This window comes from Trachypithecus francoisi, unplaced genomic scaffold (genome assembly GCF_009764315.1).
Source record: "Trachypithecus francoisi isolate TF-2019V2 unplaced genomic scaffold, Tfra_2.0 Lachesis_group8, whole genome shotgun sequence".
In the NCBI taxonomy this organism is placed as follows: Eukaryota; Metazoa; Chordata; class Mammalia; order Primates; family Cercopithecidae; genus Trachypithecus; species Trachypithecus francoisi.
Window position 1 is genome coordinate 67,565,667 of NW_022681473.1, and position 16,140 is coordinate 67,581,806.

At 53.3% G+C, this 16,140-nt stretch overlaps 1 pseudogene across 1 annotated transcript in view; it reads right to left on the reverse strand.

The window, feature by feature from the left end:
* Positions 1 to 85: 85 nt before the first annotated feature.
* The window catches only part of LOC117081342, a 57,290-nt pseudogene continuing 41,235 nt past the window's right edge, over positions 86 to 16,140 (reverse strand). Inside the window, exons 16-18 of the transcript XR_004436150.1 lie at positions 14,781 to 14,874; positions 14,670 to 14,701; positions 86 to 212 (exon numbers count right to left, since the gene is read on the reverse strand). The product of XR_004436150.1 is annotated as a guanylate cyclase 2D-like (transcript). The remainder of the gene's footprint in view (positions 213 to 14,669; positions 14,702 to 14,780; positions 14,875 to 16,140) is intronic.

Below are 16,140 nucleotides of genomic sequence, written 5' to 3' on the forward strand. Positions count from 1 at the left end.
GGTGGCGGTATTGTCGTTTAGATCGGAGGTTGAAGCAGATCTTCCCCAAAGCCACCCCTCTTCTAGATGCCTTGTCCCCACCCAATCACAGGTACCCTGCTCTGCTGCCTGTGGGCTCCAGGATGCGGGTCCCTAGAGGAGAGGGGCCCTGGCTGTCCTCCAGGTCCTGGTTCTGGGGGTAGAAGGTGCCTCTTCCACAGTGTTTCTCTTCCCTGATGGTCACCAGTCCTAGAGTGGAGCAGGGTGCCCCATTTTACAGGCATGAAAGTGACCACCCAGGGCCTTCTGGCAAATCAGGGTAAGGCTGGCCTCAGAAGTGGGATTTCCTGAAGTCTCTACAGTTACTGTCTTTTCTTCTGCCTGTTCAGTCTACTGTGGAGATGGATCTGAGCAGATGGGGTCAACCCAGAGAGGACAAGCTGTGACAGCAGGTGCCCCAGGGGCCTGACCTAGCCTTAGAGGAGGAAATCAGGGAAAGCTTCCCTAAGGAGGAGGCCTGAGCTGCACTGAGGGGATGGGCAGGAGGTGCAGATAAGGAATCTCTCAGCAGGGCCTGGGAAAGGTATCCAAACCTCTTTCTCTTCCCTCCCAGCCACCCAAGGCCTCAGATCTATGTCCATAGGGTCCTAGCTGGTCCATCCAGCCCCCTCTCTGGTCTCTAGTGCTCCATTTGGTCAAATGGAACCTCAGTGCCCCATCTGTAAAGTGGGAAAGATAGTAGCTACTACTTGGAGTTGGTGCTAGAACTAAGTGCAATGGATCCAGCTGGAGCCTGCACCCAGTGGTTGTTAGGCAACTTCTCACTGCCTTTATTGTGGCAGTTGGTGGATACTCCTATATCCTGCGGGCTTCCTTTTCCAGGTCCCTGTCCAAGGGGCCAAATGTCCAGGAAAGTGCTTTGAAGCTGCCCTGCAGTATGAGCAGAGCGACTGGATCATTCAGGCAGTTCCTGGCCTTGCGTATCGGACCAGCTCCCCACCATCCAGGCCCAGGCTGACTGAGCACTGCCTCACCCTTCCCGGAGCTGCCACCAAACAGAAATCACTGGGCTATGGCAGAGCTTCTGCTAGGGCCCAGGAGGGCGGGGCTGGGGCTATGGTGGGCTGGGAGTGAGTGCCCTGCCTCTCATTCCCCCGCCCCCCAGAGGCTGTGGTTGTGGTTAGTCAGCTCTTGGGGTTCCACCTTACTCAGTGCCCTGATAGGGCTCCCCAGCATTTGAGGCAGATGGGCAACCAAGTGTGCCCACCTGCTGCAGATGCCTCTGGGGACCAGAGGCTAAAAGCCGGGAAACCCACAGGCTCAGCGCCCCTTCCTTCATCTCTTCACTTCTTCGGCAGTCATGTTGTTGTGTGACTTTTGGCAGGTTGCTCGACCTTCCTGACCTCGGTTTGCTGACCTGAAAAGTGAAACTAATAACAGTACCTGGTGTATGAGAATGGCCTGTAATGACATGTGTGTAGTTCCTGGTTGCAGGGGCCTTTGCTCAGTGAACACGACCTCTCTTCTCTGGTGGGCCCAGGACAATCGCTGAATAAAAATGTCCCATGCCTACCTTTTTGGAGCTCCCAGGCCAGATGAGACCACAGAGGATGATGGAGTCCAGAGGCCTTGAAGGCCAAGTCCAGGAGGCAGAGCTTGAGTTTGCAGAAGGAAGGGTGGGTGGAAACTAAGCAGACTCAGGCTTGCCTGGCAGCCTTGTGGAGGATCTTTTAAAGGCCACCAAGTCCAACTTTCCATCCAGTGTCACTTAGCTTCTGCTGGCACACCTCCAGAAATGGGGAGTTCTTCTGGGCAGCCCATCAGCAGACAGCTAAGGCTTCACGGTGTTGATACTTTTGTGGAAATGCTTCCATTCCTTCATGCATTGTCAGTGAAGATATAAGAGACGCATCTCTTCCTGTGTCCTCAGGACTACCATTCTGAGATGAAGAAATCCGCTTGGGCACCAAGTCAGGGTCAAGGCTCCCTGGGAGGATTTCACCTCAGGCCAGATTGAAACCTGAGGGTCCTACACAGGAGCTAGTGGCCCAGAAAGGCGATGATGTGCACATCCTGTGTAACCTTGGACAAGCTGCTAAACCTCTCTGAGCCTTGCTGTCCTGATCTAACTGTAGAACCAGGGTGGAAAGGCCTATGGCACCCTAGACTGCCAGTTTAGTCTCCACTGCTGTTTGCTGACCGTTCACTGTGGGTCAGTCCTTCATCTCATGTGGCAAATGAGAGGATAGGCAGCCTTCCAGTTAGGTGTCTTTATTCTCAGTGACTGACCAGGAAACTCAGAGACCTTTATTCTCAATTACTGATTAGGCTCAGAGAGGTTAAGTAACTGCCAAAAGTCACACAGCACAGCTATGGAGCCAGTAATTGAACCAAGGTCTTCTGATTTTCAGGCCAGATCTCACTGCAGAGATGTGGCTGTCCTCACTCCCTGCTTCTGCTCAGCACCCACATGAGCCCCTGAGAGTCTGGGAGTTCCCTCATGAGCCCCTTCTGGGCCCTGCCTTCTAGGGCAGAACCCTGGGTTCCCCAGTTCTTCCCCTGACTCCCCTCACTTTCTCCCTAGGGCAAATGGGCTCAGGCCACACCATCTCTAGGCCACCTCCTGGAGGGGCAGGAGGATGTTATAAATGGCCCAGTGGTGGGGAGTAGCTGGTCTGTTGAGTGGGAATATCAAGGGCTTGCAGGAGCAGGTCTGGGGCCAGGTTCTTTACTTATCCCCTGCCCATAGCTGTCCGACGAGGGGAGGCCTATCTCTGCCCCCATTTTACAGAGAGAAATGAAGCTTGCAGGGACTCTGTGACTTGCTGGAGGTCACACAGCAGACATGGTGGGCATGCCCATCCAAGTCCTCAGGCTCCAAGTCCTCATTCGTGGCCAGAGAATGAGGACTTACTCTGCTGGTTTTCTGTTCTTGATGGAGGCACGAGGCACCCCCTCATGGAAGCACTTAGCGTTACCAAGGCAGGGGAAGCAGGTGCTGGTGAGGCCCCATATACCCCACAACCACCACACAAAAGGCTCCTGGCTCAGAGTCCCGTCAGTGACTACTGTGGCTGAAGGGACTGGAGGCTCTCAGAGGCCCCAAGGGAGTTGGGGGGATGGACCAGGCAGGGCAGGATCAGAAGTGTCTCCACAACCTGATGCTGTGGTGAGCTGTGGACCATGAAACCGCAGCTTTCTGCAGCACCAGGCTGCTGGGAACCCGAGGGGTTGTGCCTTTGAGCCATGCAACTTTTTCCTCCGTTTTAACTGCTTAAAGGCTAAACCCGATGTACCCTTTTCTTGATGATCCAGTGTTTATCACTTTGGGCTTTGGTTATGGTCCATGAGGTCACAAAGTGTCATCTCCAAGGTACCAAAAACAGCAACAGAGCTAAGGCCAGGATGAGTTGGCTGCAAACACATGAGCTCCTGAAAGCAGCACTCACAGGAGCAGGGCACCGGCACAGAGGAGAGGTGGCCATGAATTTCAGAGAATCTTCCCTGCCTCCTCTACTCCCATGCCAAGAAATATGACAGATTCTAGGCCTAGAGAGGATGAGGACGTGGCCTGAGGTCACACAGTGGGCCAAGGGTCTGACTCTCTTCCTCCTCCACTTTCTTCCACAGGCCTCACGTAGGGTGCTCCTGGGTTCACAGAGCAACCCCTTCAGAGGTCTAGCCCAGTTCTTCTCAAGCTTTGGCAAGCATCAGAATCCCCGAGGGCTGGCTAAATAGATTGCTGGGCCCCAGCCCACAGAGCCTGGTTCAGTAGGTCAGAGGTGGGGCCCGGAATCTGCACCTCCAGCAAACCCTCAATGGTGCTGATGCTGCCAGTCCTCAGACCACCCTTTGAGACGCACTGCTCCAGGGAAGCACTGTGTTGATGAGGAGCAGGCAGCCTCTGCGGTGGGGCTCAGGGCAGGCCCTGGCCTCTGCTCTCACAGTTGCCCAGCCTTCACCTATGAAGTGTAGATAACACCAACTCCACACTGCATCACAGAAACGAAGGAATGAAATGTAAAGGTTATGGTTAATAGAATTATTAATCTTTCTTACTGTGAGTAATTTCAAGTCGGAAAGGGAATAGGCTGGGCCAGGCAACTTTCTAATGCAGCTGTCATATTGCAACCCATTCAATCCTTAACTACACCCAAGAAGGTAGATATTATTATTATTATTATTAATTATTAGCAGCAGCAGCAGCTCAATTTTGCAGATGACACGTGAGGAAATGCAGCAAGGATGAGTAATTAACTTAAGCTTGCACAGCCAGTATGGATGAGTCCAGGCAGTGGGGCTCCAGCGCCTACCCACTGAATACTAGATCATATCGTCACTTGAAGGAGCGTTAATGAGCCCAAAGAACAAATTATCTAAACGTTCTGTGTGTAGTTGTGTTCCCCCTCCCACCTTAGGTGGGGTGAGGAGGGGACTGAGAAGGGCAGAATGGAGGAAGGGAAGCAACCTGGGTTTCGGAGAGAGACACACCCACATTCCCATCCTCGCCATACCACTCACTGCTGTGTTACTTTGGGCTGGTGGCCTCACCTCTGAACCCAGTAGAGTGAGGGCAGTGATGGACAATGGACAACTAGGGCAGTCTGAAGAGTGAGTGCGCTTGTATTAAGCTGTTGCTCGCCGGTCAGTGGCACAGCTTGCGGTGTTCCCTGCCCAGGTCAGCATTTGAGGGTTTTGGTAGCAGCTATGGTCTTTGTGCTGGTTCGTTTCAGGGAGAGAGAAGTGGTTTTGAAGCTTCCCCTGGCTGTGCTCAGGGGATGTAGGGAGGAAACCTGCCTGGAATGTAGCTGTGGCTGCCCCTCGGGGACAGTGTGGGTGGGCAGCATGAGGGTACAGCATTCCTCAGGAGGGCAGGTGGAAGCCCTCAAGGGGCAAGCGAGGGGGCGGAGGCCTGGGCACACCCAGTTGTCACAGGGACAGGGTCTTCTTAGGCACAGGTCACAGAGCCCCTATCTTGTCCTAGTCATGTTGCCATCTTCCTCATGACCATGGGATGTTCCTAGAGTCCTTCAAGTACTGTCCATTGAGGGGAAGCTGAGGCTCTACAGGGGCAAGGAGGAGGCAAGAGCGGGGCTGCCCTCTCTGCTGCACTGGACTTTTACCCCTCCCCCATGGCATTTTTCCACCTGTTGATGAGAGCCACATGCGCTCGCCCCACAGACACAGTGCACCTGCAGCAGCCCAGCCACAGCCACACACACACCCTTCATATGCATCCTCAGAGGCAACATGAAATGCACAGGGCCACGACTCACAAAAACAAAAACAACAAGCATGCATCGACCTCACACACAAATTTCACATACACAGACACACGACTCACAAACATTCAGACATTTCAGAGACGCCCTCAAAAGTCACAGTCACTACACATGGTTACATACACCCTGCACAAATCCAACTCTCAATTAAACACCACAAGTGCAAAACACAACACAAACATGTACATTGAGCATACACAGTGTACACACACTACATCCGTACATCCTACACAAACACCACACTCACAAACATACCACACACATTGCACACAAACACAGCTCCCAACCAGTATGTACAATGAAGACTTAAAATACCAAGGCTCCTCAAACCCAGTGCACCAGTGCACACACAGCAGAGAGCACAGATAAGCCTCTTGTCTGTGTGCATGGATGTGCACACACACAGACATGTGAGCACGCCTGTATACACAGGCACGGGTGCACATGCTCATGGGAACTAGGCTGTCATCTCGCATGGCTCGTGACTCTGATTTTTCTCAGAAGCAGACCACACATAAGTCAAGTGGCTTCCACTAGGGCTGGTTTCCTGACGTGAAAAAGGAAAGGAGGGGAAAGGACACAGTTTGGGCTAAACAAGTCAGACAGACTCCCTTGGCCTCCCAGGAATCTCATGATTAATCCAGCTGGGATGCTGTGAGCTTTGGACCCTGGGAGCTGGGCTGGGGCTCCAGAATGCAGAGTTCAGCATCCTGTCTACTGAGGGATGGATGCCAGGCCTTGTCCCCAAGCCAATCTCTCTGCAGGTCTGGAAGCTTAAAAAGGGGTTATGTGGCCTCAGGGCTGCCACTCCCTGACCTCTTCTAGGCTGTGTGACTTCAGCCTGCTTGCCGGTTTTTCTCTCCTGTGATGCTGGGGTCAGGAGACCCGGGTTTGAGGCCTGAACCTGACTCCCCAAAGCAAACTTGCCTCTGCTGGCATCAGTGACCACCAGGCCTCCTGGTGGATGGGCTGTGCTTCCTGCTGGCAGAGGCAGCACCTGCCTCCTGGCGGAACCTTCTGGACAAGCCCTCTTGTACACGCCCCTGTTTCACAAGCCCCTTCTGGGCCTTCCAGGTTCCCTTCAGCTGTGGCCCCCTCCTCTCTTCTCCTCTTAGCCAGACCCACAAGGGAGCTACCTGCAAGAAAGCCACTCTTGCTGCCTCCATTGCCTCCACTCTCCACCTGCCTCCAGCCCCTCATTTCAGCAAGCACATCCATGGCAGAACTGCTGTGGCTGGACTGAGGGACAGTGCCCAGGTCCCTTGGCTATGTTCTTCACAGCTTCCCCTCCTCCTTTAATAGCCCTCTTCCCGTGGCACCTTGGAACACCCGCTCCTGGCCCTCCTCTCTCCTCTCTGGCATCTCCTTCAGGATCCTGCTGCGGGCCCTTCTCTTCCTCCTCCTCCTCTACCTGGAAGCTCCCGGAGCTCCCACTCACTCTTTGGCCTGGCGTTTTCTCCCCTGGCCCTTTCCCCAGGACTGCTTCCTGGCCCAGGATCTCTCTTTTCCCGCTCATTCACTCAGGCCCCACATGGCAGCCAGATGGAGTCTCTCCAAAACACAGGTTTGACCAGGTCACCCTCCTGCTTAAAAGCCTTTGATGGCCCAGGGCGTCTGAGTCCATGTCACACTTCCCGTTTTCCTGTCTCTTTCACGACACTCAGGGGCCAGGTTCTATATCACGAACCCACATACATCCTCCACCATCTCCTCTCCCCTTTCCTGCTCTCCCCAGCTGTGCCCAGTTAGCTCTTTCAAAGTCCCTCTCCCTCTCTCTTTCTCCTGCCTCTCCCTCCCCCTCTCTCTTCCTTCCCATCTATCTCTCCCTCTTTCACCTGATTTAGAGTTACCAGAGGTGACGGCTGCAGAAACTACATTGTGGGGTCTCCATGCCAGTAAAAAGAAAGAAAAAAAGCCAAGCCTCCAGTTCAAAAGGCTCTTCATTTCCCTGCTACATAAGTCCAGGAGGCCGAATGAGAGGGCATGGTGGCTGTGGGAATAAACAGCCTTCCAGTGCGCTTCCCCAGGCGGGTGGCCAGAGTTCATTAGTTTCTCTGCCTTTTCACTCTTCCATGTCCAGTCTACCCTGTAAGTTCTGATCTTGACTTGGGTCCACAGCACACTCCGGCATCTGCCCCCTCAACTCTTCCATCCACATCCAGAGACCTGGCTGCTGGCCTTGGCTTCACCTGGCCTCACCTGCCCCATTCTCTGCACCCTACTCCAGCTCCGTTCGCTGGGCCCTACCTTGCAGCTGGTGACCTTGTCTGAGTCACCTTTTTCCATATAGTATTTGACTGGGGCCCATAAGGCCACCAGGGTGGTGCAGGTGGTGGGGGCTTTGGAGTTGAGGTCCAGTTCTGCCCCTGGCTTGCTGGGTGACCTTGGACTGAGTCTCAGTCGCTGCATCGAAAATAGAGCAAGAATAATCTTTGCCTTGCATGATGGAAGTGAGAGGTACGTTGCAGATATTCCATCCACATTAGTTCCTTCTTTCTAGTGAAATAAAGACCCTCCCATGGGCTGCCCACAGGGGAAGCCTTGGAGACAGTGCCTGGGGAGACCTGAGCTGGCCCTTTAAAGGGTTCCTGGACCTTGGATCAGTCTTATAGTTGTTCTTTGAGTAACCACCAATGAACCAGGAAGCTGAGGCTGGGTGCTGGTGGGTTAGGGACAACATGGAGATTTGGGGACAAGGGAGTGATGGGAAAAGGATGGAAAAAGATGAAGCAGCTTCTAGGGAAGGGACTCCTGGAAGGAGAACTGAGGCTTTAAAAAGTTCATGAAATTTGGCTGCATGGTGAGCCATGATACGCTGTCTTTTCTGGCTCCCAGAAATTCTTCACCGACTCTCCATTTCTCATTGGTGCACTGGGTAGTTGGATGCGGTTTTAGTTTCTGTCAAAGTGAAGAGTGTGGGCTCAAGGTGGACACATGGGAAGAGCAGAGACTGCGCCCATGGCCAGCTCCCACCAGCCCATGTCTGTAAGAACAATTCTGAAAATATGCTGAGAGGATATTGTGATATTCCTCAAGTTGGAAGGATTTTGTACCCGGACACAGAAGTTATGGGGAAAGTTATCTCTAGCCCGCTGATTCCAGGCCTTAATGGGTAATTAAAACTACTGATAGGAATACTTTTTTAGAATAAAAACCCTCTAGGTTGAAATTGGGGATCTGAAGGATTTGGAAGGACAAGACGGGGCAGGGCATAGGGATAGAAAGGGGCTGGGCAGCCAGGGGAGAGAGCTGGCAGGGCCAGCGGGCAGGAGCCCCTCAGCAAAGGCCCTTGGCCATCAGTAGTGCACACTTGCTAAGTCGAAAAGTGACGTCGCAAGGTCTGTGCTGCAGGTAGACTAATGGTGGGAATAGAGGCAAGAGAGCAGCATGAAGCCTGGTGCACTTGCTGTGGACCGAAGTCGGAGACCATCGTGACAGGCTGCGCAGGACTTGATGACTGATTGTGGAGGTGGTGGAGAGTTGTCATGAGAAGAACAGGGAAGAGAGGGCCATCACCTGTTTCTGCGCCAGGAGACTAGGCAGAGCAGTCAGGGTAACCTGTGGCTCACCAGGAAATGTGCACAGATCAGAGATGCTTCTCCTGTCTGTGGATGGGGTAGTCACACCTGCCTCCCAGGAGAGAGTGTGATAGGCCACAGGAGCCAGCATCCGGGAAGGAATGGTATCAAATGATCACCTACGCGTTATGTTATAGAAAATGTCAGTGTCTGGAGGCTGGACACATCCTGGACACATGCCAACTTGGGCCAGGCCTTTCCAGTGGGGAGGGGACCCTGAGATCTGCTGTTTCACATGCACAGGGGCCAGGTTCCATATCCTTGAGCCCACATTCTGCACGTTGACAGAGCCTAAAACCACATCCAGCTCCCCAGTGCGCCAGTGAGAAATAGAGAGCTGTTGAAGAACTCTCTCTGTGCTTCAGTCACTCAGGGAGGTTCCCCATGTGGGACTCCTCCGTGGGGTACCCCATCACTTCGTGTATCCCCCTCCTCCCTCTCCCTGCTGGGCAGCCGCGCCCCGGGAGCCTGTGAGCTGGAGAGGGGTGGGGAGGAGTCCACGAGTCTCCAGGGTTGCCCGAGGGGCTCCTGGTTCACTCTGGAACAACTTGCCTGCCCCCTAGTGGATTGCTCAAGGAGTTTCTCAGGCCGCGGAAACCTGCGCCGGTCCTGATGGAGAGACTGGGGCCTCCAGCAAGAGGGACTTGTGCAAGGAAGTCCAGGTCACAGCCTATGGGAGGTGGCATGGCCAGCCCTTGAGAAGGAGCCGGGCTTGGGTGTCCCACAGCCTCGGTGAACGCAGCAGCCCACTTGGCTAGTCAGTCTCCTCTCAGAGCCTCGTGTCCTCACCGCTTAATGAAGATGCAGGGTCCTGAGACAGTGCACACAGCAGGCGCTCAGTACATGTGTGGCCTTTCCCTCCAGCTCTATGTCACTTCACCTCCCTCTCTGTGAGAGTGTAGACTCCATTCTGTCTTTTGAGCAAATCTGGATTGTCATGCACATGGATTTCCTTAAAGGGAGGCTCACCTGCCTCCACAGTAGCCTCCTTCACCTTCCCTGGTCTGTCATATTTCTTTCCCACTGAACTTTACTGGCCAGACACTGGGGTCACACAAACAGGGTTCAGACCCACCGTTGCCCTCCAGAAGCCCCCTTCTGCAGGGAGAGGCTGACACAAGACCATACCTAGAGTGTAGTCAGTGACGGACAGGGTGGCCCAAGGCTGAGGGGCCAGAGGAGGTACCCCTCCCACAGCACGTTGGGGTGAAAGGGATTGTGTCAGGGAAGGCTTCCTGGAGGAATTGGCAGAGGAACAGAGATTTGGAGAGGAAGGAGTTAGCCAGAAGGAGTGGGAAACAGGGAGCTGGGAAAGAGCCTCCAGGCCCGTACAGGGGTTGGACATGAGGGCAGTGGTGAGGGGAGACAGGGCTGCAAGGGGAGCCACGAGCTGACATGTTGCCTGTGCCTGGTGTGCCGGGATCCCAGCTAAGCATCAGATCAACCAAGCCCAGATGCAGAGAACAGCAGAGGAGAAACCAGGAAGGCGACCTCGGGGCTGGCATGGCTGGAAGGGAGATTATGTATTAGATGCCTTTGGGCTAGTTAGTTCCTTAATTTGTTCATTCATCAATTTAGCTTTCCAGTACATGCCTCTTCCTGGGCATTGGACTAAAGGAAGGAACGAGATAAGGTCCCTCCTGTCAAGTGAGGGTCAGGCATGGCAGCTACTAATTCCATACCGAGGAGGATTGGGAAAGGGTTTCAGGAAGAGGTGGCATTTTAGGTAGACTTTGAAGGATGTAGTGGCATTCACCAGGTGTTGAAAAAGGGACAAGGTCATCTAGGTAGAGAAAATAACAAGAGCAAAGATGTAGCATCATGAGGGGTTTGCAGAAGAGTATGGAGTGTGTTATAGCCAAAGAGTTGGTTGTGTAGGGGGCAGATGAGGTGGGGCCAGCCTATGTAGGGCCTTGAATGCCAGGCTAAAGTATTTGGACTTTTCTAAGGAGTCCATCCCAAAGTGTGCCCACCTGAAGAACCAGGGACCAAGCAATTCCAGATCACCCAGCCCTGCAAGGACCTTCTGGAAGCCCATAGCTCCATCTGCCATAGCAAGAACCCAACCTCTAGAAATGTCCCCTTGCTGGGAATGTACTCCAAGGGACAGGTGAATGGTCACAGGCTGCTGAGGGGAAGGCAGGGGGCCTTCATTGGCACCAGCTGGCATTGACTCATCATGTAAGCCATGACTTGGGGCTGTATCTCTGGGGTCCTGTCTGAACATGTCCATGGAAGCCCATGAGAATGCTGGGCTGGCTCCTCCTGAGGATTTCCTCAGCCTCACCTGAAAGGTGCTATCCTCACTCCTGTTCTGCAGAAGAGGAACTTGTGTGCTCACTGAGGCTGCCTCCCCTGGGAACCCTCCAGGGACCATTGCTGTTTTCCTGGGCTTTTGTAGCCCTGCATCACCACCTCCGATCAGAGACAGATGGGCTGACACATACAAGGCACTTCACCCTCGAAGCCTCCAGTTCCTCATCTGTAAAGTGCGCAAATAACTCTCATTTTAGAGGGTGGGCATGGTTTAGTCAATGTGCGTGAAGTTCCTGCCGCACACCTGGAACATAGCTGGTAGCAGGTAAATGGGGAATAAATGAGACATAAAGCCTCCCGGGAGGAAATAGCCAGCCCTGGACTGGCGCATGGGCCTATCTTCCTTTATCCCTAACTGATGGAGGAAGGTTGGAGAGAGGTGAGAACCCTGGTGTGTGTTGTTGGGGTAATATGGTTTGGCTGTGTCCCCACCCAAAACTCATCTCGAATTGTAATCTGAATTGCGTGTCAAGGGAGGGACCTGGTGGGAGGTGATTGGATCATGGGCGGGGGTTTCCCCAGGCTAGTCTCATGGTAGTGAGTGAGTTCTCATGACATCTGATTGTTTGATAAGTGTTGGGCACTTCCCCCTTCTCTCTCTCTATCTCCCTGGATACCACATAAGAGTTGCCTTGCTTCCTCTTTGCCTTCTGCCATGATTGTAAGTTTCCTGTGGCCTCCCAGCCATGCAGAACTGTGAATCAATTAAACCTCTTTTGTTTATGAATTACCCAGTCTCAGGTAGTATCTTTATAGCAGTGTGAAAACGGACCAATGTAGGGAGTCTAGTTATGTGCAGTATGTCAGCTTTGGAGCCAGAGTTTCCTCCTAGAGTCCTTAGGAGCCTCTAAGAACAGAGCTGACTCAGCCTCTCTCAGCAACGGCAGTTCAGGGAGTGAGCAGAGGGGCGAGAGCTGCTCCCACCATACAACCTTCCAGAGGGCCCAAGAGCACGAAGGCCCATGGCTGAATCTAGTCACACCCTGACAAACAGCACACAGGCACACAACAGGTACTTGGACACACATCACACATATGGGCACACATGGTATGCACACAGATACATGTGCCACTGCCCCCAGATTTTGATGATCAGACATGCTCAGACACATAACATACACAGTAAAGCTGCATACATGTAGACACACCAAAGCCATAAATGCATATGCACAGAAACACATGGACACATAAATGCACATATACACAGACAACATGCACAGATGCCTACAGACGAGCACGTACATGCAGACACAGGCACAATGACGACCCACACATGTCCACAGGTACAGGCACAGGCTCACTGTCACTTGCCTGCAAAGGGCCCTTTGAGCTCTGGCGTCCACTTAAATATACAAGGTCACAAAGATCTGTTCACCACCCCACCCCCCCAAGTCACATCTGCACTACACGTCTCAGTCGAGTGTGTGTTCACACGCATTGCCTCCTTGATCTAACAGCAGCCTCGTAAGGCAGTTAGGGCAGGGGCCTGGGCCCTCCTGTGCAGTGAGGAACGGAAGGCCTAGAGGCACCAACCGGCCAGCCTGGGCCACTCGGCTCCTGGCAGGTGTCTTAGTCAGCTTGGGCTGCTCTAACTGAATAACACAGATTGGAGGGCTTCAACAATAGATATTTGCTTCTCACCGTTTTGGAGCTTGGAAGTCCCAGATCAAGTTGCCATCAGGGCCTGGTGCTGGTGAGGCCTCTCTTACAGGTTCACAGATGGCCCCTTGTTGCTGTGCTCTCCCTTGGTGGAAAGAGCTACCTCACTGGCCTCTTCTCACAAGGGCACTAATCCCATTTGTGAGGGCTCCAGCCTTATAATCTCATCACCTCCCAAAGGTACCACCTCCTAAACCATCACATTAGGACTGGGGTTTTGACATAGGAATGTGGGCGGAGAACACAGGCCTTCAGTCCACAGCAGTAGGAAAGAGGAGTCCTGGTCGAGCTCTGGTCTCTTCCTGCCCAGTTGTGGTGCCAGGGCACGAAACCATGCATATGCTCATGGATGCTCACGGCAGACACACAGCTATGCACCCAGAGGGGCTTTAGGAGTCACCTAGACCACATGCTCATTTTACAGATGAAGAAACTGGAGCCCCAAGAGAAAATCCGTAGGCCTAAAGGGGGCCACCCAGAGGGCCTGTGGAGAAACCAGGGCCACATCTCTGTCCCTTTCCCCCACCCCACCCCACAGCTGTACCACATGCACAGACACAATCACACACAAGCCATGGCCGCATTCCACAGACACACGTGTGCAGATCCTCCCTGCTCAACACTCCTGCAGGCTCGCAGGGCCAGGTGTGGTATTTCTGCCGTCCTCTCATTTAACTCTCATGATGATATGGGATGGAAGAGTAACCGGCTCTGTTTTGCATTTGAGCAAACTGAGGCATAGAAAGGCTAGGCCCAAAGTTGCACAGGTAGGGACAGGCAGTGGCATCTCCCAAAGCCAATTCTACATACATCATCACATCCTTACATACCTCTTTTCTCTTACATGCGTGTGTGCGCGCACACACACACACACAGACACACAGACACACACACACACACACAGACACACAGACACACACACACACACACAGACACACACACACACACACACACGGGCACCCTGGCCTCTGTGGGCACAGCGGCCCTCAGGCAGAACATTTTCCCAACAACCACCAGTTCAGTTCAAAGTTTTTGTGCCAGTTCCCCCATCCTAAGGGGTCTTTTGAGGAAATGATACATTTGTTTGGGGTTTAACCTGCCTGCTTGGCCCATGCCCCTCTCCCCTCAGTTTGGAAAATGAATTCCACGTGTGCCTGATCTTGCCTGCTCTGAAATCACCTGCGGGGATTTGGTGAACACTCTTTGATGTTAGAAGCCAATTTAATAAGTTGGCTGTTGAGTTTTTTTTTTTTTTTCTGTAAGACAGAACTCTTATCTCATTTTCCTGAGAACTGAGGAATTCTCACCTTCCCTCCTCCATCTTCAGTTTCTGAGTTCCTGTGTCCCAAGGCCTGGACTCATGACACAGTGCTCACAAGACGCCCAAAGGTTTAGGCTGGCTTGGGGAGGAAAGGCAGGGAAGGAGGCAGCGTACTTTGAGCATTTCCTAAGGGCCAGGCCCTGTGTTAGAAGCTCTGAATCCTCTCAATGCCCCTTTTAGAGATGACAAAACAGATATATCGCAAGTGGGAGGCCCAGCTGAGCCTGGAGCCCTTTTCTACCTGGCTTCCCTTCCTCGTCCCAGCCTTGCTTCTGCCGGAAGCAGTTGTGCCACCTGGGGCAAATGACCTCCTCCCCCTGGGCCTTGGGCCCTGCAGCTAGACAGTGGGCACAGGGCTCCTCAGGGTCGGCTCTCATGGTAATGAGCTCTCTGCATCAAAACCATTTGCTGAGAACAAAGCGCCATGTGAAAGGAGGAGAGGGTTTCTATTTTTATTGTTTTTGTGTCGAGAGGCCAGTTCAGCTCTAGGATTCGTATGGGAATGCATCAATTACTATCACTCTGGGCACTTACGGTTTGGCCACCAGGGAGCTCAGCAAGGAAGTCTTTGAAGGAAGTGGAGCAGGGAGGGGGAAGGGGGTATACACAGGAGGCTCCATGCTGGTGCAGGCACCTGCCCCACACCGTTCTTAGGGCCTGGCCAAGGTCTTCCGTGTCCTGACAGGCTTTGGCAAAGGCCGCCCTGATTTCTTGCTTTATGAAGTCTTACCAAGGGTCTCTGGGGAAAAAGGAGAAACAAGAATCATAAAGCGACCACTGAAAGCCGCAGTCGTGGGCATTTACAGCCCCACCCTGCTGACGGGGAGCTCCTTTCACTTCCTTCGTGCTCCTGGGCCCCGAGCAGCCTGGCTGTGGGCACATGCCACCTGCCCTACCTTGGACTTTAGGGATCTGAGACTGGGAAAGGTGAAGCGTCTTCTCCAAGGCCGTGCCATTGCTGACTCATCCGCAGGTGCGGCTTCAAGCACAGTGGCCTCCTAGGAGATGGGGAGTTACCCCAGCCTCCGCCCCTACTCAGGACGTGATCTTGGGAGGTTGGGAGGCCATGGTGAGGGCTTCTGTGACTCCCAGATATGATACAGATCCAGGGTAGGGACCCTGGACTCCTGCACACTTCCCTTTTCTCACTTGCTGCTCACAGGTGCCGGGAACAGGGTGGAGCTGGGTCACTGCTCTTACCCAGAGAAGAAAGCCAGGCTCCGAGGGACAGCCAGGGTCTCACAGCAACCCAGCTGGCAGGGGAGGAATTTGTGCCTGTTTGGCGAGGGCAGAGAGAGGGGGCCACTGTGTGGAGTGTGTCTGTGATGTCTGGTGAAAAGCGCTTCCGTGGGTACTGCTGCTTGAGTCAGTGGCTACACCAAGGCATGGTTGCTGGGGTGGGGGGCCTTTGTCCCCTCCCCCAATCTCCACCTCAAAATCCCCAGATAGAAAGATAAATCACTTCTGCAGATATGGGAAATACATAAAGTGGTGATAAAAACACTTTTAGGAAACTTGGCTTCAAAAAAATAAAAATCAGATTATAACAAAAAGTGCAAGCAAAAATTTGATAACTGCTTTATAATGCGGCTCCAAGACAAGTTCCCATCCAGCCTGTCCTGAGCCCCTCCTGCAGAGATTCTGTGTGTGTGTGTGTGTGTGTGTGTGTGTGTGTGTGTGTATGTGTCTGTGCGTGTGTCTGTCTGTGACCTCATCTCTAGACAAGTAGAGGGGCACGTAGTGTTCCACACCCATGACAAGTGTGTGCACCCGGCGAGCTCACATGCAGGACTAGGGTACAGAGACCCTCCCCTGCCTGCCTGGAGGTCTGGGAGGCTCCCATGTCAGGTGGTGCCCACTGTGACTTATCTCCGCTCTCCTCCCTCCCTCCGAGCCAAGGAGAAGAAAACATTTCTGGCACTTTCTAAAGTTTCTGTCCAGGAGTGGAAAAGCCATCAGCTGAGGGGGCGCAGGATGACAAATGGCTGCCAGATCTGCAGGTTCC